A 23,225-nucleotide genomic window follows, 5' to 3' on the forward strand; every position below is an offset into this window, starting at 1 on the left:
GGCCCGAATTAATTGAATTGTCCCCCAAGCAGACACTCAGTGACTTCAAAGTCACTCCTCGGGCACTGATCTACAGCACATGATTTGGTCCTGTCCATCCTGACCCCATTATTGAGTCAAAGGACACAAAATTTTCCTTCAGATTACGAAAATTCCTGATATCCACACGTGAGAGGCATGCTCACTTGGTATCTTTAAACAATGTACGCCTCACAAAGTGTGCTTGTGCTTCTCCTTCTCGGCACTTCTCTTTCCCAAACACAATCTCACCTTAAACTGACGCTTCCCGGCAACCCCCTCATAGGAGGTCTGGTATAGAGAGGTCCGCAGATGGGGAGTGGCAGAGGAAAATGACCTCCTCTATTAGGAAGTATGTGGCCAGTGCAAACGACCCAACTCTCCACAATGGGATACCCTGTTTGTGCAATTTACATGAAATGATGACTTCCCCCCATGATGACATACAAGATACAGCCTTATTCACTGTCACTTTAACTCCTTCTTCTTTACACAAAGCTGCTACTGTTCGTATACAATGCTCTTAACGAAGCAAATCCCCCACACACTGTGTCTATCTCCCCTCTTCCCTAGGTGCCCCTGAGAAAATGAACCCCGCTTCGCCCCCAACACATGTCTCCTATCCTATTCCTGTTAAATACCTTCCCCAGTCTGAAGTTTGACAGCTGCATTTATATATATGAATGTACATTCTATTCACACATTATTCATAATGTACTTACACACTCAACTCACATGCTCTAAACATGTATTTTTCTTCTCTTTTACTGTGCCCAACATTGTTCTTGCATGTGTTGATATGTGTGAGACTTACCATGCTGTTAACTGTACCTTTTCCATTAAAATCAATAAAACAGATTTGAAAAAAAGAAGAGGGTACAATTTTATCTCCTGCAGATTCAGAAACGTTAAAAAGGGCTGGGTGGGGAAATGATCGCGTGTATTACGAAGCATATGTACAAAATTGACAAGAAAACAGCAGCACATAACAGGGGAGGAGGGATTGCCTTTAATAAAACACATTCATTATGCTTTAAAACATGAAAAGATACAGAGGGATTCTATGTATATACTAAAACTATGCAAAAACCAAAGGAAATGATGGACGGAGTGTTGAACATTGCAAGCACTCACCCCCAGTCAACAGATCCGGGTTTGATCCATCACCGTTCCTTAGCCCACTCTGCCACCCCAGTTCAGACATGGCCATATGCAAATCAGTCTAACCCTGTGCCTCATGGGAACAGTCCGGGGAAGACACACATATTTGCACCTCTGTAAGCCCCAAACAGTAGCAAAGCTGGATGCCTGATGGGCCTCTCCAGTAATATCATAGAATTTGACAAGATTTAACTGATGGTAAGGGGTGAAGAGACTGGACTGCATCCAGTAGTGGATAGGTCGGTTAGGTCTGGCTTCCCAAATGGCTGAGATCTACTCAATGACATGATAAGTGATTATGTGCTCGTCGAAGTCTGGAGATGTTGATACCCTCATAGTAGGTATTGTACTTTTCTTTCTCGCACATATTATACTTTCTGACCTGCCACATTGCGTTACCAAAGGCCTACTTCTGGAAGATATTGGAAGGCGGAATCTTAGACCCTTCACTGATAGTACCTCAGCTCTCTTTAGAACAGATAGCCTAACCAAATAAATTGTGGAGGGCGAACACCATTAAAAAGAAATACCTGGTTGAGAAGTGCAAGCTGCAAATTCACCTTCCCAAATACCTGACAAATAATGAGGACTAGCTCCTGCCAAGCCACGTTTTATGGGCAACTGGGAACGCATCTATAAGAGGAGAAATAATTAGAGATTCTCACAGTAACAAGGACAGGCAGGTACAGTTGGAAGCACTAATCCGAGAACTGATAAGAATATACACAAGAATGCTATCAATGGCCTATACTGAGGAAATTAAATATGTTCTTTACAACCCAAGTATCAAAATCACTACCAAGACTAAGATGGAGGCATTATAAATATGAGAAGAAGGCAAATAGCCTACTTTTAATTCAACTTCCCCAATAAAAGTCATTATCAGTTATTCCTGATATGAAGAATGAACAAGGTTACCTACTCATGCACCTCTAGATGATTATATGATTCTCATAAACAGGACTCTTTGATTTTTGAAGATTCATTCTTAACAGATTTCTGATGGTCTATTATAGAGCAGGAAACAAGAAATAACCTGAATGGGTACATAAAAGAGTATGAGGTTCAGTTATCAATAGAGGATTTATTGGCGAAGAATTCATCTGGAGATAAGCTCCGGGTAGATTAAATAAGGTAAATAAAACCAGAATGCTATTGGTACTGAATTCATTATTCAAATATGCGGAGTGAGCTAGAGCTCTCCTGTCCAGTGCTTGAGCTACTGCTCCATCTCTTTGCTCAAGACATCTATTACAATTCTGGCTAAAGTGTTAGTCTAAGGAATGTTGCACAGGCCTATGCAACTCACTTTGGTGCTCCATTCAGCCGAAGTCCTATCAATATCTGTGAGGAATGGGAGGTATGGGAGTCTCAGAGTCTGCTCATCATAGGCTGCAGGGTAAACCATTATTTTGTGCTATGCTACTGGCAATCAATACATTGAGAAGTATAGTCCTTGAATTGATACATCCTTCTCAGGCTTGATGTGTGCCAATGTGCTCCTTTGGCAACAAAATGAGGACCTTATCATATTTTTTTATGGCAAGTCCACAATGATCTGAACAAGAAGATTGTCCTCTACTTAGCTGCAGAAAAAAAGGATATGATTGTGTTGAATACTGATACCTGCTTAGTACCAGAGTTACTAGGCAGAGCTACTCAATCTCTCTGTTAATAATCTCGCATGCATTTGAACCACTAGCAACATGGCAATCTCCAGGGGTGCAGAGTAGTTTGATATTAACATGCCCTTAAAGTATTTTTTATTTACAAAAGACATCTTTCTTACCATATTAAATATGTCCTCCTTGATAATGGACCTTAAGCGAATTATCTTACATATCTCATTTTCTTCAGTATATCACACAGGGTATCACACAAACTGGTGCACGAGTGAGGCTCTGTCACTCACAATTAGCACTTGGAAGAATGTGATTAGTGTGTTTCCCTTTATGTGGAAATCCAAAGTAATTCTGGTTTGCTCAGGGGACCGTCTGGCAGCCTGTTTTCCATTGCCCTAATTTCAGGTTCTTGTTGTGTGTTTTTTATACACCCACCACATGGCTAAGGTAGTAGCCTGGAATTCGGGCTTTAAACACATCCTACAGATCCACAGATCTTAGAAGCTTAGACTTCTGTGCTCATTAATGCAGTGATTAAGGGGGAAGAATTCTCTTATAAGGTCAGCTGATGGATCGCTGAATGTGGGTTAATGAAGGTCAGGCATCTGGAGTTTCCATGTTGGTTTGGGGGACAGACTCCTATCGGATGTGACACTAATTATTAACAGGTTATGATCTGAGAATGTGCTTCTAAGTTATTCTATGGGCAAACATGGGCACCAAACTCAGGCGAGTATATTAGCTTGTCCAACCTCTCATGCAGATCATGGACTGGGGAATAAAAACAATAGTCTCTCTACATGCTAGTCCATTTTCCAAATGCCATCAAATCCCCAGTTCCTTCACCAAGTCAGGAAATCCTGTGCCAGTCACACATAAGGGGATTCTTGGAGTCAAAATGTGGACCTATTCAAATGTGGATATGCACACAATAGAAGTCTCTCCAGTTGGGGACTGTGTCTAAAGATAGTGTGGGTGACAAGGAACCGATAAATATTACCTGCTGCACATCTGGAACATACACTCAACCTCACAAAACGTGTATTCCATTGAGTTTCCTCTGACAGATAACAAAGCACCCTGTTTGTCTTTGCAGACATTAGTTGATTCAACCCCCCAGCCTTTTCCAAATCAATATCCCCCAAGAAAATGCAGAGTTGTTTGCGGAGAGTAGTTTGTGGCATATAGTTGCCCCCTCCAACTCATTCTCTACTTAGCCACTTCTTCTTTAAAGTGTGTCTCGTGAAGGAGAGCCACACCCACCCTGGTCTGCTCCAAGTATTACAGGTTCTTTATTGTATCATTTGCTAATGGATCCCATACCTCTCACATTTCACATATGGAGTAAGTAGCTAATAAACTTAGAGGCCATTCTGGTGATTCAGATACCCTCATCTCACAACCTGCACAGATCCCAGTCTTCTGGGGGCCATGATCCTCCAAACATCTTCCCGCTCCATCAAACAGAAAATACAACATCGCCATGGTAGAGAATACGTACATGTATCCAATGCCTTGGGCTTGCACTTTTAAGCTTTTTCCATCTCCCCACTCCTGGTCGGATGGTCAATGGTCCTCCATGCAAACAATAATGATTTACACGTTAACATTCTTCACTCCCCCATGATTATATGAGTAAAAGGAGGTTTGGGGGGGGGTAGCAGTTCAATCAGATTATCATTCTGCCACCATTGCTTTCCATTCCTATCATTAAATATTTACCAATTGATCAAACTCAATGGGCCCTAGTGGTGTTTACCACTGTTTTGGAGATCCGTAGGTCTCTCCAACTACTTGAGTAAAGGTAATATTGTAAACAGCTTCTCATAAGTTATCTGTCATTCTTGGGGTAGTTTCAGGGCACTCTTCTGAATGCAGTCTCTGTGACTCTAAGCTTTGCACAGTGGAGTCTGTATTGTTACCATTTATTGCTAGTCTCCACAGTGCCGCTAAGCTTTTAGCCATCTCAAGTGCAGCTGTCTCTTTTCATTCCACCTGTTTCTTGGATGGTTGTTTAGTGCAAGCAACATCTCTTTACCACCTGTGCTGTCACTTGGGCATTGATGAGTCAGTCTAATCCTCATCACCAGCACCCACTTTGTATTTTTTTGATACAGTCCAGGGTTTTGAGGGGTCCTTAAAAAAAATGTCAGTGATCTATTAGGATCTTGAACTGGTCCAGGAACAAGAGCATGTGGCGGAAGCCTGCTTCTTGTTGTTTATTTTTTACTGTTTTACAGCTATTAAGGAGGCCCTTGATAGTGCAGAAAAGGGTCCAATATTTTAGTTTCCATTACCAGTTGAACCTATGACTTACAAGAATGGACTCCAACTCCGCACCAAATTCTTCTTCTAGGCTATAGGTCTTTGCGACTGTTTTTGAATGGAAGCTAAATCAAATCATATTAATCAACATCAAAATCAAGCAGTTTTTAAGTTCAGTCAGAGTTTTAGATTGGTTTAGAAACCCTTATTTCTCATAAAGAAATTAGTAAAATTCTTTGATCTTTTTATTTAATTAGTAAGTCAGATAAAAGCAGTTTACAGAAATTTATCAATAGAAAATATGGTTAGAGTCGTTAATATATTGCAAAAATCACAAGAGCGATCTAAAAAGAAATTATTCTCAATCCTAAATAAAGGTCCCGAATTAAAAGCTGAAAAGAACATGTAATTCATGCTTTCCATTATAGTTCAAGAAAAGAGTAAGATCAAAGGAGCATGAAGTTTAAAATCAAATTAGGTAGTTGAACTCACCATAAAGAGAAGTCCATGAAATTCAGCTGAGTCTCAATATTCAAAGAGCATCAGCATAAATTGCAGTAGCATTCTGTACAAATAAAGCCTCAACAGGGAAAATGTGGGGCAACAGATGCACCAGTAGCTAAAACTGTCAGGGACTAGAAGGGTGGTTGAATGTATCCAAGAGAGCCTAGGAGCATCTCCTCAGAAATAAATATTCGTGTTTCTGGAAGTGTTAACCTTGGTTCCCAGAGAAACCTAATGCAGAGTCTACTCTATTAATTGTTCAATGTTTTACTGATTGACAGTGAACTATACTGAAGACAGAAATATTTACTTGCAGATTTCTAGTTAGGTAATGTTTTCGTATTTCATGTAAGTGAGAGTTATTGTTAAAATATGCAATTCTCTATTCAGTATTATATGAACATAAGATAGATTATAAATTGTAGCTTGGTGTAAAAAAGAACATGTAGCCTAAAGAAAATTATACAGTGTATAAAACTGGAACATTCTGCATCTATGATGAAGATTTGAAGCAAGTCACCTTAAGGTCAAGCTATCAAATAAATTTGTGCATAGTTCAGCAATTTTCAAAGCTTCTATTTGGTAAAGAGAAATATAACAACAGCCTAGTAGTGAATATTACTGTCTAATGCATATTACACAGTTTGACTGTCTGTCATTTTACAGTGTGTTTACATGTTAGTATTGCTGATGTGCTTGTTAATGCATCTATACTCTGTACATGGTACATCTTGGGAATGATTACACCTAAATAACAAATACCCTCTCAGTCTGCATGTAGAAAGGAATCAGCATTTTTTCCACAAATAAAATAAATTCCAGGAATTGCAGATTGTTCTCCTGCGCCTGTTAACCCCTTGGGTGCCAGGCCTTTTCCCCCTCCTGTGCCGGGCGTTTCCTTAGTGGGCGGGTTTCATGACGAGATAGTCTCGTCATGGGCACAGCGCGACTGTGCTCCATGACGAGACCATCTCGTCATGGGCACAGAAGAGGTTAATTCAAATGTGTGTTCAAAGCTACTAATCCTTACATGTCTAGTTTGTTTGGGTCTTCTCCTTATGTAAACACAAATCTTACCTTTAAGTTGACTATCTAACCTTAGATTGGGGTAAGACGTTTTCTTTCTAAATTAATATTCTTCTTTCTTCCAAACATTTTTCAAAACATCACCAGGAATTTCTGCAGTACATGGTATGTAAATTAAATTAAATTGTTTTTATAATGCATAAAACTATCTCAAGGTCTAGGGAAAAAAAATAATACCAATCTGTGTCCATTTCTTTTGCTTGCTGGTGTAAATTCATGCTTTCTATTAAAGGTACCCTTGAAAGTATAAAATTATTATTAGAATATACATTTTCAAAATGTTCTCACCTATAAACAAGTAAAAGCAAAATACTGCAAGATATAGCATATGGTAATGGCATGTGATAATAAGTGATTTCTGATGCAGATGTTGGTAAGTGGGCGCACACAAAACAGTATTTTGCATCTACAGCATGAGTGTATTCTTGTACTAGTCTAGAGTAAACGTTAGTGGAGACATCATCTTTTTTGTAACTAACAAAAGAAGCTCTTAATCATTAATGTAGGTATGTGGTTTAGTTATATTCTTTGACATAGGCTCTACTTCTGCGGTTGATTAAAATCTCACTAGTAGTGTTGTAATCATTATTACTGTTATTATAAAGGTTGAGCACCTAATATATTTGCACTTATTTCTAATGCAATGCATTTCTCCTGAATCAGGCTAGGTGTAATTAGGTTCAACAGTTCAGTGTAGAATTCTGTAGGTAGCTTTTCAAAACGATTTGTTTTCAGCAGTTTAGATCTCTAATTAGACAGTCCTTAACCCTACTCTGTGTTCTTCTATAATGTTATCTATACTCTTTTACAGCATACTCAGGCCTAGGTTGATCTTCTGTTAAACTAGAAACTAAAACAATAACAGTCTGACAGGACAATTCTGATTCATCAATCAGTTATTGGATATCTTTTTTCAACTCTCATTAGTTCTCAATTTTCACTTTCGACTCTTCCAATTTCCTTATCAATGCTATATCATTGAGGTTCATACAGTACAGATGTCACATCACCCAATTTATCTAATGTGATGTTGAGTACTCTTTCCACATACTAAGACCATTCAGGTGCTAAATACCTTTGACAAGGTACTCTTGCTCTCTTTGATCTTCTTAGAGATTGTTGATATTGTTCTGTACCACTTTCATCACAGGATTCAGTCTCTTCAGGTATCTTTGCTGGTATTCAATCAACTAATGTGCTCCTTCTTAATCTTCTTGTCTATAGATCTGTGGCCATTCAGATCTGCGGGGGGCTCTCCTTATCCCAGTGCTTCTTCCTTCACCTGGTTCTTCTGGCTCTACTGATATGTTATTAGTAACATTTTCATTTTGAGGATCAGTCTCTGCTTCTATTTTGTTAGAGATTTCAATGCCTCTTTGGATAATGCCAGGCACTTGTATTTGTTTTTCATTTTGCAAATCGTAATCTCCTTCTTCTTCTTGCTGCTGTTGTGACAATGGTTTTATTGGTCTTGGTGGTCTCTCAGGTGGTGGTACAGTCACCAATGCTCTTTGTTCAGGATCAAAGACCACTATTGCCTAGTCTGGATTTCTCACTTTCTTGGTGTGAGAGTCATGCACCCAATTTGGAACGACAGCACACTTAATAGCAGTATTCATCACCAAAATTATCTGGAAGGGGTCTCTCCATTTTGGTTCCAAACAAGTCTTCTGAATGTGCTTCTTGATCACAACCCAATCACAGAGATTGTCGTTGTGGCATTGTTCTTGGTGAGGATCTCTTGTGGTAGCTGTAATCTGTTGAGAGACAGAACAGACCACATCAGCCAGTCCATTGCAATAGTCCAGTATCATATCATCTCTGAAGTTTAAAAGTGCATTGGTAGGTACAGCAGGCAGGCAGTCTCATTGCCATGCCCATCAGGATCTCATTGGGCAATAGGGCAATAGACCAGTATCCCTATCTGGGATCCTCTGAATGCTCATCAATACCAAGGGAAATGCATCCGACTATTTCAGTGATGTAGAAGTAGAAACTTTTGATAATAATGACTTAATGGTTCCATTGACCTGTATGACTATTCCAAAAGCTTCAGGTCTGCAACTTCAATGTTAAAAAGGTTAAAGGTTCAAAAGTTGCTTTATTCGATAAGTAAAATACCATAAAAGCATTCTGCATCTGTGCATACAAAACACAGCAATTATATAAAAAAGAAAAAAAAAATTAATTATAGATTTAAAATTATTAGATAAATTAATCCATCTAAAGACATTATATCACAAAATAGATAAAGGTTCATAAGGATAAAACAGTAAAACAGAAGATCCTAGTGATTCCAATTTGGCAATATGGCAGTATCACTCCAGAAAGCTTTCTTTTAGTATTTTTGGCGCTTATTCCATGCACAGCCTAAGAACTTAGCCACCCCGCAGGTGGAGTGCCGTCTGTTCTTAAGATTCGGAGGGCAACTAAATGTTTTGTTGTGCCAAGGTTTCTACAGATTGGTTTTAACCATCTGGCCCTTGCCAGTTTGTATGCAGGGGAAGCAAAGAGGAAATGGGCAGTACTTTCCTCCGGGGCAGGGCAGCATGGGCATGATTGTGGAGAAGGTTTTAATGGATTCCATTTGGCTGTAAACGGGTTTAAGGGTAGGGAACCTAACCTAAATTGAATGTACAGAGTTCTATCTCTTGGGACTTGAATAAAGTCCATGTATGGTTCGAGACAGCTGTGTTGTTTATGTGAGAAGTACTCCTCAGTTAGCTTTCCCAAATGGGGAGTTCTTAACTCCCGATCAGCTACCCAGTTCCAGTAGAGTAATTTGAGCTCCTCTTTTGCCGGAGGGATCTGGCTTGCCCATGCCCCGGACAGCCCAAGATCAGTTAGTAGTCTCTTAAGGTTCACCAGCCATTTAACTTTGTTGCCTAGGTCCAGTGTGAGGACCTCTGAAAGTGCTGCTGCATACCCAGAGAGCTCCTGAGTCTGCCGTAGGTGTGCCCAAAAGAACAAGGGACGGGACCTGGCAATGTCGCTAAAGGGACGCCTACCCATATCACATAAAATTGGTCTCAGGGGAGTACTGGTAGGAAGTGAAACTAGCTCTCTAAGGAATTTGTATTCAGACTTGAAGATGTCGTCAATGTTGTCAAACCCCCAGAGCTCGGCACCATATAGGGCCGAGTCACTGCTTTACTGTAATGTAATCTTTGCTCAATCAGTAGTGATGTGCAAATCATCTTCAGGACCTCATTATTGAAATGACTCCCCCGTCTGATTCCAGAGAAGCCGGCATGCCATACCTTGGGATCAATTCTTGTAATAACAGTTTTGCTACAGTGTGGCTGTCATTTCTTCTGGTTGGGTAGGCCTCCACTCATCTTGAGAAGACACATATTATGATCAGAACATATCTCAGTCCATTGTAAGGGGGCATCTCGATAAAATCCATTTGCATTCTGTTGAAAGTGCCACCTGATCTTCCTATATGACTCAGTGTAACATATGTTTTCTTTACTGCATTCATTTGTTGGCATATTACACATCTTTGGCAAACTTCTTCAGATAGCATTCTGAATCTGTGATTAAACCAGTTTTGACAAAAAAGTCTGACTTCTGCATCTCTGTCTAAAGGTCTGTATCCATGATAGTACTGTGTCATTGGGAACAGCAAGCTATATGGCAACATGGGTATCCATCAGCTAACATCCATATATCATTAGTATTGTTCTCACAGCCTGCTTTAATCCAGCTGTTCTGTTCTGCTTCTGAAACATTTTCCTGCACCCTTTTTATTTCATCCCTAGTATCAGTCACTTTCATCAACAAGGTGAACGAAGTTTCCTACTCAAACTCACATGTGAAATGTCCTTTACATGTACAGGCTGACAAAGCACAATACCATGCATCTGAATCAACATATCTGTTTCCCATTGCAATGTAGTCATCACCACTTTGATGGATGCACATTTACCTACCACACACTCTACAGGTAACGGTAAAGCTTCCAACAAATTGTTAACATAGATTCATGTACCTGAGGAAGATAAAAAGCCTCTTTGTTACCATAATTGCCCAAAATCATGGACAACACCAAAGCTGTCCTGACTATCCGTAAATATGTTCACTCTCATATGTGCAGTTAAACTGCATGCTCTGGTAAGAGTAATCAATTGTGCAACTTATGCTGCGGTAACTCTTTGAAGCCAGGAAGCTTCTAGAACATCATTTATAGTGCACATGTATATGTTGCTCTCAATGTTACCTCAATACATCCTACGCATTGGGCGCCTACAAAAAGGATATAGTCGGGCTCAATCAGAGGTTCATCCTTAATATCAGGTCTTGGCTTGGTGCATAAGTACGTGACTTCTAAGCCATCATGTTCAATTTCACCACAAACAATAATATTTACAGGCAAAAGAGTTGCTGGATTGAGGATTTGACACCTTTTCAGAACAACGTTGTCAGATGGCAATATAGTCTGTTTGTACTTTGTCAAACGATTATGGGTCATATATGGGGTTTTTGTTCTTGTCAAGAGAAGCTTCAAAGAGTGTGGGACCATAGCAGGTAATGGGTATTCCATCACTATGTTCTCACTTTTTTCTAGACTAGTTCTCACCGCGGCAACCACTTTAAGGCAGCCAGGAAGGCCTAAGCCAAAAGGGTCAAGGGAGTGTAAAGAAATATGCCAGGTTTTTGTGCATCACCGTGCATCTGAGTCAGCACTGAGAGAGTCCACTCCTCTCTCTAATTGCAAAATAAAGTAAACTCTTTAGTGTAATCTGGCATTCCTAGTGCTGAGCCGTGATACTATTTTTCTTTCAGCTCTAGGAAGGCTCACGTACAATCATTGTACCACGGGATCGAATCAGACACCACTCTGTGTGCCAGCCTTAGTAGGGTTTGTCACCAAGGGAAAGTTTGGGAGCCACTGTCTACAGTAGCCAATCTTTCACAAAAACATCCTAACTTCCTTTTGAGTTTGAGGTGGATTAATTCGAAAATAGCTTCCACTCTCTCAGGCAACACCTTTCTAGCTCCTTTTTCAATAATGTGTCCCAGATTTTGAACTTATTTTTGACAGTACTGCAGTTTTCCTGGGGGCACTTTATGTCTGTTCTCAGCCAGGTGATTCAACAAGGCAATGGTATTATGTTTGCAAGCTTCTTGTGTTTCTGATGCTACAAGCAGATTATCTATGTACTGTACAGGTACTGATCTGTAGGGCACTTGCAATGACTCCAGATTTCTTTTCAGAATCTGGTTGAAAAAATACGGACTCTCCGTATTCCCTTGTGGGACCCTATACCATGCTAATACTCTCTGCTGGAACACAAAAGAAAAGAGGAACTGGTTTTTGTCATGAAAAGGCACTCAAAAGAAAGCTTGACACCAGTCTATGACTGTAAATTATGTTTTGGCATCTGATTTAAATTGAATCTAGGATTTCCCAAGGTTTGTGGAATCATTTGAGCTGGTGGGACTGGCACCATTGGAACATCTCCTTGCATAGCCACCTGAATCTGCTGTGAGGGCATGTTTTGCATCTGCACTCCTTTTTGCATTTGTTCATTTCCATTAGCATATCTCAACACTCCCTCTTCCAATGCCCAAATCTGTGTCAGATGTGACAAGGAGTAACCTTTTTCATAGCAGCAACACCTGCTCCTGAACCCACCATAACAGGAACACCTCTTCCTCAACCCAGAGGAACACTAAACCTGCGTTGTTAACCTAGGAAATCAACCTGCCGGCCAGCAACACCTTGCATTCCTCCCTGATTCCCTGTAAAAGAAGGATTTGTAAAACCCTTCTGAGCCAACTTTGTCTGTGCCAAGATAAACGTCACCTTTATCTTTTTCTTCTTCATCTACGATTCATTGCTACAGTATTTTGAATATCTTAGAACTTCATCAAGTGATTTGTTTTGTCAGCAGATCACGCTTTGCATTATGTGTGAACTGATCTCCGGTCTCAAAACTAAGGGACAGGTGACACATAAATTCCCATATCCTTTTCCTCAGGATATTCTTGTCTACTTTGCTGCTGGAACACCTGTAACAGTCTTCATAAAACAGTTTCACCCAATTTGTGAATGCATTTTAGCAGTTCCATAATATTGAAATGCATTCCTGTAGCACGCATATTTTCAATTGTTTCATCCTCTATTTGAACTCTGTAACTTTTCTGCAAATGGAAATCATTGGAAAGATCCATTTCATAATTTTAAGCTAATTCTGGCAACCTATCATGTATGACAGCTGCTCGTCTGGTAATTACCTTGCAGTGGTAAATTAATGATTTATTTTAATATTGTTCTAAATGTTCTAATTCCAAACATCTTCTTATTATTTCCTCCAATTCCATTTTTAGGTCGTTAATATCTAACGGCCTTTCTTTTTCAGGATTAAAATTAACTTGTACATCTGTGCTTTCTGCCCTTTTAATCCCTGCCACTTCCTCAAACCAAGGTAAAAAAAATCTATCCACTATCAAATTAGTTTCTCCTGTGATCACAGACATTGTTAAAAGAGGCGATCCTCCATCTATGAGTGCTTGTACTGTCTATGGTGGGCTCCGAACAATTTGTGAATTCTGTGATGTTGGAATAAATCCTGTTGCAGGTGCAGCTTCCTGAGCTTCTGACATCAAACTAACTTGTGGGGCATTTGTAACTGGTCTATGTAGGGTCTGTGTATTTACTGGTGGAGATTGCGATGTACTATACACAACAGGTGTATTAGTCACACTAGGAACTGTAACTTGTGGTGGAGGTATGGCTGGCGGAACAATCTGAAGTATCTGCAATGGTCTCTACATCTTTACTACATTGGGATCTATAGGGGCAGTAGCCACTTTACTACTCATACTAGTGCTTGATTGACCTTGATCAGTAGATGTTGCATAATGTGAAGGTCTTACAGCAAGTATTTCTTCTAAAATATCATCCCCTGATTCACTGTCTGTCTCCTTATCCTCATCCTCCTTCTCTTTCTTATATTCACCCTACTCAGTTGTTTTCTTCTTATTTCCCTACTCTGACATTTCTGTTGTAATAACTGGATATAATCCATCAATCACAGCTTTCCTCCATCTAGGCGTCCTTCATCCCATTGAGCATCTGCATAATTGTGCACAGCTCTCTTTGTCCTTCTCTGATATTTTTCCTTCTCTTTTTCCCATGCAACCTTCTCCCATAAATTCAGAGCTTCATATTGAGGAGGTCTAGGGGGTGGTCTCATTTCATACAACTTTCCTTTTAGATTTTCTATAATTCTAGTTTTCAAAAGTTCCATATCTTGTCAAACTCAATTAACCCTCTTTTTCATGATCTTGCTCCATTGAAGAAGCCAAAAACATGTACGTAGCCCATATTCTGCTGCCATAATGTCTGCAGGTGTACCCTCAGGAGGTGCCTCTTCACATTTCCGTACTGGAATTGTAACAGGTCCCTTCACAATTTTTTTTAATTTCTTTAAAACATTTCATGATCACATTAAATTGGAAGACAACTTCAATTTAATATTTTCATTCAACTCTGGATATGTCAACTCTCTATAATCCATTACTAATACAGCTATTATTTTCCAGAATTTTGTCAACAAATCACAATGTGGTACTCACTTCACCACTGACCAAACCCAGCGCAGCAACTTGATGAGACCAACCAATCCCAGCACGAAGGCATACCAACCAACTAATCCCAGCGCAAACTCTATGACCTATAACTTCACTCCTTGCATCCGATTACCCTTATTTACAATTTGTTCATACTTGTAAAAACTTCAACAAAAACTTAAAGAACATGACAAACATATATTAATTCTTGTTTGCTCAACTAAAAAAAGCAGCAGTACTACAATCATACAAGAAAACCCACACATGCAAGTGAAATCTCGACAAGCATGAAACCACTCTATACACTGCCACGCCACTCTTTTGGACAGTTAGGCTCTGCTAACATCAATCAATGTTAAACAATGTCAACAATGTTTTAGTTTCCCGATCCTAATGATATAGGTGATGGTACCTTACACGCTACGCCTTAAACCTACAAACTGGAAATATCATACGGCGATGGCACTTGCAAGTGTCTTCTACATTTGTCTTAATCTATCCCGGGATCTTAGACTACAGCGAGTCTGAAACTCTTCAACCTCTTTCCATGAAAACAAATAGCATCTTCATCCATCTATTCATTGAACTCCAAATCACAATTATTCACTATAAAAACAACCAAAACCACAATTACAGTAGGGGGCACATCACTTTATTAATACTCACTGCTCCAAAACAGATACCGCCTTTGAATATCACCTTGTCAGATCTGCAGGTTCTGGGCAATGGATTTCGGGAGTCAAGTAATTCAATCCAGCTTGGGAAATCATTTTATAGCTCCATTCAAGGTGTGAACCGTACTCTGATTCCAGAAAGCCGCGTAAAAGGGTTCAATATTTTAGTTTTCCGTACCAGTTCAACCTGTGACTTACAAGAATGGACTCAAAATCTGCACCTTCTAGGTGACAGTTCTTTGCCACTGTTTTTGAATGAAGGCTAAATCAAATCATCTGTTCATTTCATTTGACATCAAAATTAATCAGTTCTTAAGTTCAGTCAAAAACCTTTATTCTCATAAAAAGATTAGTAAACTTCTTTGATTATTCAATAAGTTAGTCAGTCATTTTACATTTGTTATCTAGAGAAAATATGGTTAGATTCATTAAATCAAAAATTACAAGCGTGTTTCGTAAAGGAATTAATCCCTATTCTAAATAAAGGTCCAGAATCAAAAGCTAATAAAATGTATAAAAAGTTGGAGAAAAGAGTGAGAACAAAAGAGCATGAAGTTTAAAATCAAAGTAGGTAGTCAAACTCCTCATAAAGAGCAGTCCATGAATCTCAGCTGAGTTTCAATACCCAAAGAGCATCAGCACATAGTTGCAGTAGCAATCTGTACAAATAAAAATCAACAGGGAAAATATGCGGCAACAGATGCAGCAGTAGCTACAACCGTCAGGGACAAGAAGGGTGGTTATAGGTCTCCAAGAGAGTCCAGGAGCATTAGCTCAGAATTTTTTTTTCAGCATAAGCCTAAGCCCTATTTTTTAACAAAAAACACGCTCTAATATAAATGACAAGAACACATATACACATTATTGTTGTAGGTCAGTTCATTTCTGTCCAATGGAAAGACATCTTTCGGAGGTGAGCAGGCTTCATTCTTCCTTTCCCAACGAAAGCACATGAAGTCGACAGTCTACTATCAAATATGTAGCAGACATCACCAAACATTGGTGTTTCTGGAAGCATTAACCTTGGTTCCCAGGGATTCTTACTGCTTGGCAATTCACTATGCTAAAGACTGAAACATTTACTAGCAGGTTCCTAGTTAGGTGATGCTTTTGAATTTCATATGAGTGAGAGCTATTGTTAAAATATGCAATTCTCTATTCAGATTATATGAATACATGATAGCTAGGAAGTTCAAGCTTGGTGGAAATGAGAACATGTACCTTAAAGAAAATAATACATTTTATAAAACCGAAACATTCAGCAGTTATGATGAAGATTCTAAGACAAATTAAGGTCAAGCTATTAAATACATTTTTGCAAAGTTCAGCAATTTCTAATCTTCTATTTGTTAAACAAAAATATAACAGCGGCCTACCAGTGAATATGACCGCCTTATGCATTTTTCTCACAGTTTGACTACGTCATTTACGGTGTGTTTTCATGTTAATATTTTAGGTAACTTATCAGCTTTGTTAATTTAGTTAAATTTACATTTTCATCTTTTTCACCCTCTATCTCTGCACCATTATTGAAAGTCTGGGAAAATTGCTATCATGTCATTACCAATGTGGAAGTGCAGCTGCTATATGATTTGTAGCAGCAGCTTCCTATGGTGGAGATTTACCAATAAAATGCTTCTAAAACTGAACAGAGCAAATATATTTTAGCATGCAATATAATCAAGTGCACAAGAAAGACCTCTGCCAAACTACTAAATTGCCAGCTTACTTTGGATGCAGTTGCACCTCTAACATTGATTAAATATTTTTGTCTTGTGGCCTTTTGAAATAATATTTCTGAAGTGACATTTTGGATGCCAACTTTGGGGACAATAACCCTTAATTGTGTCATTTTTGTCTCTTCAGCCCATTGCATGCAAACCAGCCAAGCCTATCTTTCACCTTTCCCTCAGCACAGTGATTTGAGGTTAGTGTGGAATCTTACTCATCTATCTGCATTCTTAAGAACATTGTTAAAATCAAGTCTTGGCCTCTCTATGACCTGTCTATCAGATACTGCTCGTCCCGCCCAAATACAGAGTCATTTTTTAATTTGTGACACTGTATTAACAGTACATTTTTTAAACTGTGATCAAATCGCTTAGCTCAAATGTGTCCTAATTGCTTTGATGCTTCTTTCTTCCACACTAGTAGGCACTTGAGTGAAGCTTTATCCTAAAAGCCAGGAAACATTGAATAGGTATGCCATAAAAAAAAAATCATTTGAGCTTGTGGGACTGGCACCATTGGAACATCTCCTTGCATAGGCACCTGGATCTGCTGTGAGGGCATGTTTTGCATCTGCACTCCTTTTTGCCATAAAAAAAAAGCTTAAAAATATGAACTGGAAATGTCTAATTGAGGCTTCACAAAAGCGCAATCGAAAACTTTTCAAGCAGATGGTTAATTCGATTAGGGCTAGCGACTGTGTTTTAACCACATTGAGCACTCATATTACAGAAGGCCAATGGGTCTCAAATTTTCAAGCTATTTATAGTTTTAATGATAACTCCACTCATGTTTTAGATACTCTGCACAGCTCTCCATCGGGTATTAAAGTTAGCTTTAATTGTGATGATTTTTCTTTTACCTACTCAGCAGTGTTCTTCTGGTAAAGATCCAAATCCAAATGGGGTATCCGTGCATTATTTCAATTTAATTTGAACTCAAGTGTCTCCCTTTTAACTAATTGCTGTATCATGAAGTTACCTCGGTCTCTGTCAGCATTCATTATAGTCTCAGGGCCCTGCAGTTGTGGCAGGACCTCCGAACTGCAGTTTTTCAATGCAAAGGTCCCGCCACCACTGAAGGCCCTCCTCCCCACGACTGCAGGGTCCCCACCACGAGTGCAGAGGACCTTTGTGAATCAGGTTCTTAATCTTTAACAAGGGTAACAGATTGGAATCACAATGCTATAGACCTATCTCTCTTACATAGGTAGGCAGAGTACCTTTTTATATAATTTAGTAAAAGGTTCATTTAAACAATAGCCCCTGTCAATATAGTTGTAGAGAGCAAGTAGGTGCCATGGAGTGTTTTGTGGTCACAATATAGGCCTGGGTTCAAACACCACCAGTTTACATGCTCACGTTTTTAAGTTGCTTTCTTTCTCAAACACAATGACATTTGAAACATTGGTTTGTGTGCCTGTGCAGGAAAATATTATCTGAAACCAGCTTTGCTTACATTTCCACTTCATAGACACATTAGCAGATACCTTTAGCATTCTGTGCTAATGCTAAGTTTACTATGCAAAATGTTGTTATTTGTTATTGTCCAAGAGTCGATAGAGCTATCACAATAGCATAAACAATAGCAGCCTGACTGGGGCTTCAGCATGGCAATGTGGATGATGTTTATTATAAAAACAACATCACTCCCTTGTTTAGACAGAGGAGCATTTAGCTGGCACCGAGAGGTCACCCGATGCCGAAATTCCTGCCCAGCACTCCACCAAGACAGGTCGCCTGAAGACACTTACCCACAGGTAACGGGGAGTTAGATCACCTTACAGGGACTTGGTAGATTTATTCAACCTAGGCACTTTAGGATAGGTCACGCTAAGTAGGAGTACAATATATTACAGTACATATATGCAAGCATTTCTTCTTTGTAATAGCAAAACGGGTGAACTGTTTATCTTTTTCACCATTCTCGTTATGCTAATAACGGCATTCTTTTTCCTTCTATTGATTTTCACAGGGCACATATTTTATTCAAGAATCACAATGTTTTAATAAATATTGAAACTGCATGTTCTGTATTTCTTGTGTATGTCTTTGGGCATTAATGATTAACCACACAAAAAGGTTTTAAGATCTGGTACCACAATTTGCTTGGGGAGTCAGAGTTGTCATATTCTGAGGATGCACAATCCATTTGTTACCTTGTCAGGTTAGGGATACAGATGGCGCACCATGAGCTATCATGACTAAGTTCAACATATCCAGATGGTGTGTGTGGAGTCAGTCTCGCACAGCCCTGGTGTTTATGTTGTCTAACAAATGCACAGTTTTTACTGAGAAAGCACAAACCATACGATAGCAGAAATGCCTTATTCTTAGTTGATTAATAGGGAAATATATCAATGCCAGACAAAGTTCATTATGTTTAGCATTTATGGACCTATCAAATGCCTTTGACAGGGTCAACAGGTCAAAATTGTGGCATATTTTATTGGCGATAGGACTTGATACAGCATTAGTTAATTTATTTCCGATTTGCACCGTAATCTGACTGCTAAAGGTGAGATTCAAATCAAACTGATTCTTTTCTTTAGCAGGAGGTTTCCATAAATAATGCATATTTTCTCCTCTTTATATATACGTAACTGGTATCGAGCCCTACTTGAATTTGATGTCAGATCATTGGAAAAGGGTATTCCTCAGGAAAATACAGAGATCTTAACCACTGCAGCAGAACACAATTTACCAGTTGAACTCTTAAATAAGAGCACACCTTCTCTCTCACATCCTGCCGGTTAGCACCATGGCTGAATCACTTCCAGTTCTATGAGGTCAAGCTGCAGCTGCAAGTAAAAGTGCAGCACCAAGTCCAACAACAAAGGACCCATGCACCAAATAGGTGTAGACAAAGACTCACATGCCTGAATCTATTAACTGTGTCCAGTGTATATATTTTAACAATCACGGTCACCTTACACAGCCTAATGTATGCAACAGGGAACACTGGTGGTGCTACATATTTTAGGTAAAGCCTGCCTTTTCAAAGGTGTTAAGAGCAAGCGATGGGTGCTCTACTGCAACTAGCAGCACAGTACGTTTTGGATTTCCAAGAGATCAAAAATAGTGAATGGTGTAAAGGCTGAATTGTATGCTGTTGGTGCATTTCACAACATAATAGGGGCCTTGGATTGTCTGGATGTGGAACTGGTGCACCCAGAACAATTGAACAAAGAACAGTAACTGGAACATGCAGAATACTATTGATGTTTAAACAGTGTATGATGTGGACCTAGTAATTACCCATTGTTGTGCCCAGTTCCCAGGCTCTACATACGATTCATTGATGCTATAGGATACCACATACAATGTTAATATACAACTCTCTAAGGATATGAGGTGAGTACAATCAACTCATCCTAAATGGTATTTAATACAGTAATAATGCCTTGCTAGAGTCCATATTGGTATGTGGATAAAATGGTCCTTCCAAATGTTAATGTGATATATAGTATATGCAAATGAACAACTCAATTTGTGCCGAAAGACATGACAGTTAGACATATTTCCTGCTAAATAGAATGAAACATATCAGAATGTTGCCAAGTCTACTTACTCAGTATGAGACCCAAGTGAAAAATATAACAGGTGCTGCAGCATAAGATGTGGGTGCCTGAGAAAACTCACAATTCACTACCTATTCTTCCCATGCAGGTGATTTATGGTATTAAATGCCAAGGCATCTGTTGGACTTGGCCCTTTTTGCAGGGTCATCCCTACACTTTTTTGCCTTTCTCCTAGCCTTTTCTCTGATATTGTGTTGGTGGTTTTAGGACTCTGGGCACTTTAGCACTGCTGTCCAGTGTAAAGTGTGTGTGCTCTCTGTGTTACATATGGTAAGATTGGTCTACACCCAATTGGCATATTTTATTTACCTGTCAGTCCCTTGTAAAGTGGTATCTCTAGATACCCAGGGCTGGTAAATTAAATTCTACTGGTGGGCTTGCAGTGCTGGTTGCGCCACCCACCAAGGTAGCCTTTCAAACCGATCCCAGGCCTCTGCCATTGCAGGACCTGTGCGCGCAATGTTAATGCCCCTGTGACGTGGCACCTAAAGTGTGTGCCATGTCTGTGACCCCCCTTTTACTGCATGTCAGTCACTCCTAAGGTAGGGCCTAGCTAGCCCTATGGGCAGGGTGCATTTTAGGTAAAAGATAGGAAATGTACCTTAAGTGTGTGACATGTCCTGGTAGTGACAAACAGCCATTGTGGTTTCTCACTACTGTGGGGCTGCCCTCCCATAGGAATGCATTGGGGATTCCCTGATAAGGGTTTTAGTGGTAATTCCTGATATGAGAGGAGCAGCATGGTCAGGTTTAGTATATTTGGAATGGTAATAATAAATGCTGTGCAATGGTGTGCGCAGATTTATTATAACTATTTTAGAAATGCCACTTTTAGAAGTTGGCATTTCTGTGTGCTATGTGTCTGCCTGCCTGATGTGAATTGCATGTCTGGCTTTTGAGTGACAGGGGCTGGGGATGTGTGTGTGGCTCCAGGAGGGGCAGGGTGAGTCAGCACTAGGCTGAATGGGACATCTACATTTGGAGTAGTGGGAGGAGTAGTCCCCTGTCCCTGAATAGGTTGTGCCTGCCCTGTGCAATGCTGGCTCCGCCCCCTGTGATGTGTCTGATCACCGAGCCCCCACCTGACAAAGGGGAAGAGGAGCCTGGTGAACAGAGTGCTCCAATTCCCCCCTGAACCAGTTTTTCCTGGTTCCCGCAAGCCCTGCACTGCAGACAAAGAAGAATATACCATATAAATATAGGGGCTGTGACCCCATGATGGTGTGCTGTTCCGGGACTTGCTGGGGGCATGCTGCTGCTGGGGGCTCAGGAGGAATGGCCATGAGGGCTTGCCTCCCTGCTGGAGGGCCCTGTGTGCTGGCCTCCATGGGCTCAGCTATGCCCCATGGGCCTAAGGACTTTTGTTGCATCCAGCGCCTCGTGAGCACTGTATTTTACTTGCCCAGAAGGAGGAGAGCGTGGGCTTCGCAGTGCAGAGATGAAGCCCTGTTAGAGGGAATCCTGACGTGGAGATTCCCCCGCATTTTGTGCCTTTTCGGTGGGAGCCCACCCCGCGTTTGAACGTGTCTTGAGGCGGGAGCCCACCCCGCCTTCATGATGTTTGCGGGAGCCTACCCTGCTGAGTTATGCTAAAAAACGGAGCGGGAGCCCACCACGCATCGGGGCCTTTAGAGCGGGTGCCCACCCCGCATTTGGCGTTTTTAGTGGGAGCCCACCCCGCAAATTACCTTTATTTTAACAGCGGGTGCCTACCCCGCACTTTGCCGCGAGAAGACAGGAGAGGAGCCGCCGAGATCTGCAAAAAGATCTCCACCGCGGACCGACCCGGAAGCCAGGCGGCCTTGCCTGGTTGTGGGCGGGGCCTCGTTGTTGGCCAGAAGCAGGAAGGAGCCGATCCTCGTGGGCTCGCATCGGCCGTCCCATGGATGCTGTGGAAAGGAGCAGTGCTGGTGAGGCCTCACTCCTTACCTGTCCAGAGGCTGTGGAGGGCCTGACGTCGCAATGAGAGAGAGCCCGGTGAGTGGGGCCGAGTTGAGAGTCCGGTGGTGTGGTGTGTCGGGGCACATTGTCGGTGACCTCCCCCTTTGGTCACTCCTAAAGGCACAGTGGTGCCTGTGCCTCTGTTTCCCTCACAGCTACAGACACGGTTGTTTCTGGTCCCAGTGGGGGCTCAGAAGGCACAGTGGTGCCAATCCTAATTCCCTTCCTGCCTTACGAGAGAGCGGGCAGCTGCAACGTTGCGCATATTTGTTTAGAGAGTCATAGTGGGGACGCAGAGGGGCCCAGAGGGCACAGTGAGTGCCAGTGCCCACATTTTGCTTCACAGCTGCACAGCAATTAGTGGCAGCTGCAACGTTTAGGCCAGCGCAATTGGGCACTTTTGGATTCTGCTGCATTGGCAGCATGCCCTGACATTTGGGACATAGGGCATTTGAGCCCTCTGAGAAGGCCAGTTGGCCAGGGGTCAGTCAGGTTGGTAGGGTGCCAGGCCCTAATGTGATTTATGTGCTAATATGCTAAATGTGTTTTATGCACCATGATTCATGCCTCTGATGTTTATGTTTAGGGGATTATTCCCTAATCTGAGGTTGATGCTTATGAGGGTATTGCCTAATGTGATTTATGCTGGTGAGGTTTATTGCATAATGTATTTATGCTTATGAGGTTATTGCATAATGTATTTATGTTGGTGAGGTTTATTGCCTAATGTGTTTATGCTTATGAGGTTGGCGCAGAATGTGTTTTACGCCTAATGTGATGCTGATTGTATGATATGATTTATGTTTCAGGATATAATGCTGAGTATAGTTTTGCCAGAAGTTACTGGTTGTGTTCTACATTTTCTATTTGTGCTTTGTGATGGTTCTGACAGTGGCTCAATTGGCCCTGCCATGTGTATATAATCACCTACAAATATTGCCTAGTGCCAGTTGGCACAGTGTATATTGTGTGATTACTATTCTAATGTGTTTTGGATAATACAAAGGCTATTTTTATATATAACCTTGTGTGGAGTTCCTTTTGTGGTGTGCTTAGTGTGTTGCT

Source organism: Triturus cristatus, chromosome 7 (genome assembly GCF_964204655.1).
Source record: "Triturus cristatus chromosome 7, aTriCri1.1, whole genome shotgun sequence".
In the NCBI taxonomy this organism is placed as follows: domain Eukaryota; kingdom Metazoa; phylum Chordata; class Amphibia; order Caudata; family Salamandridae; genus Triturus; species Triturus cristatus.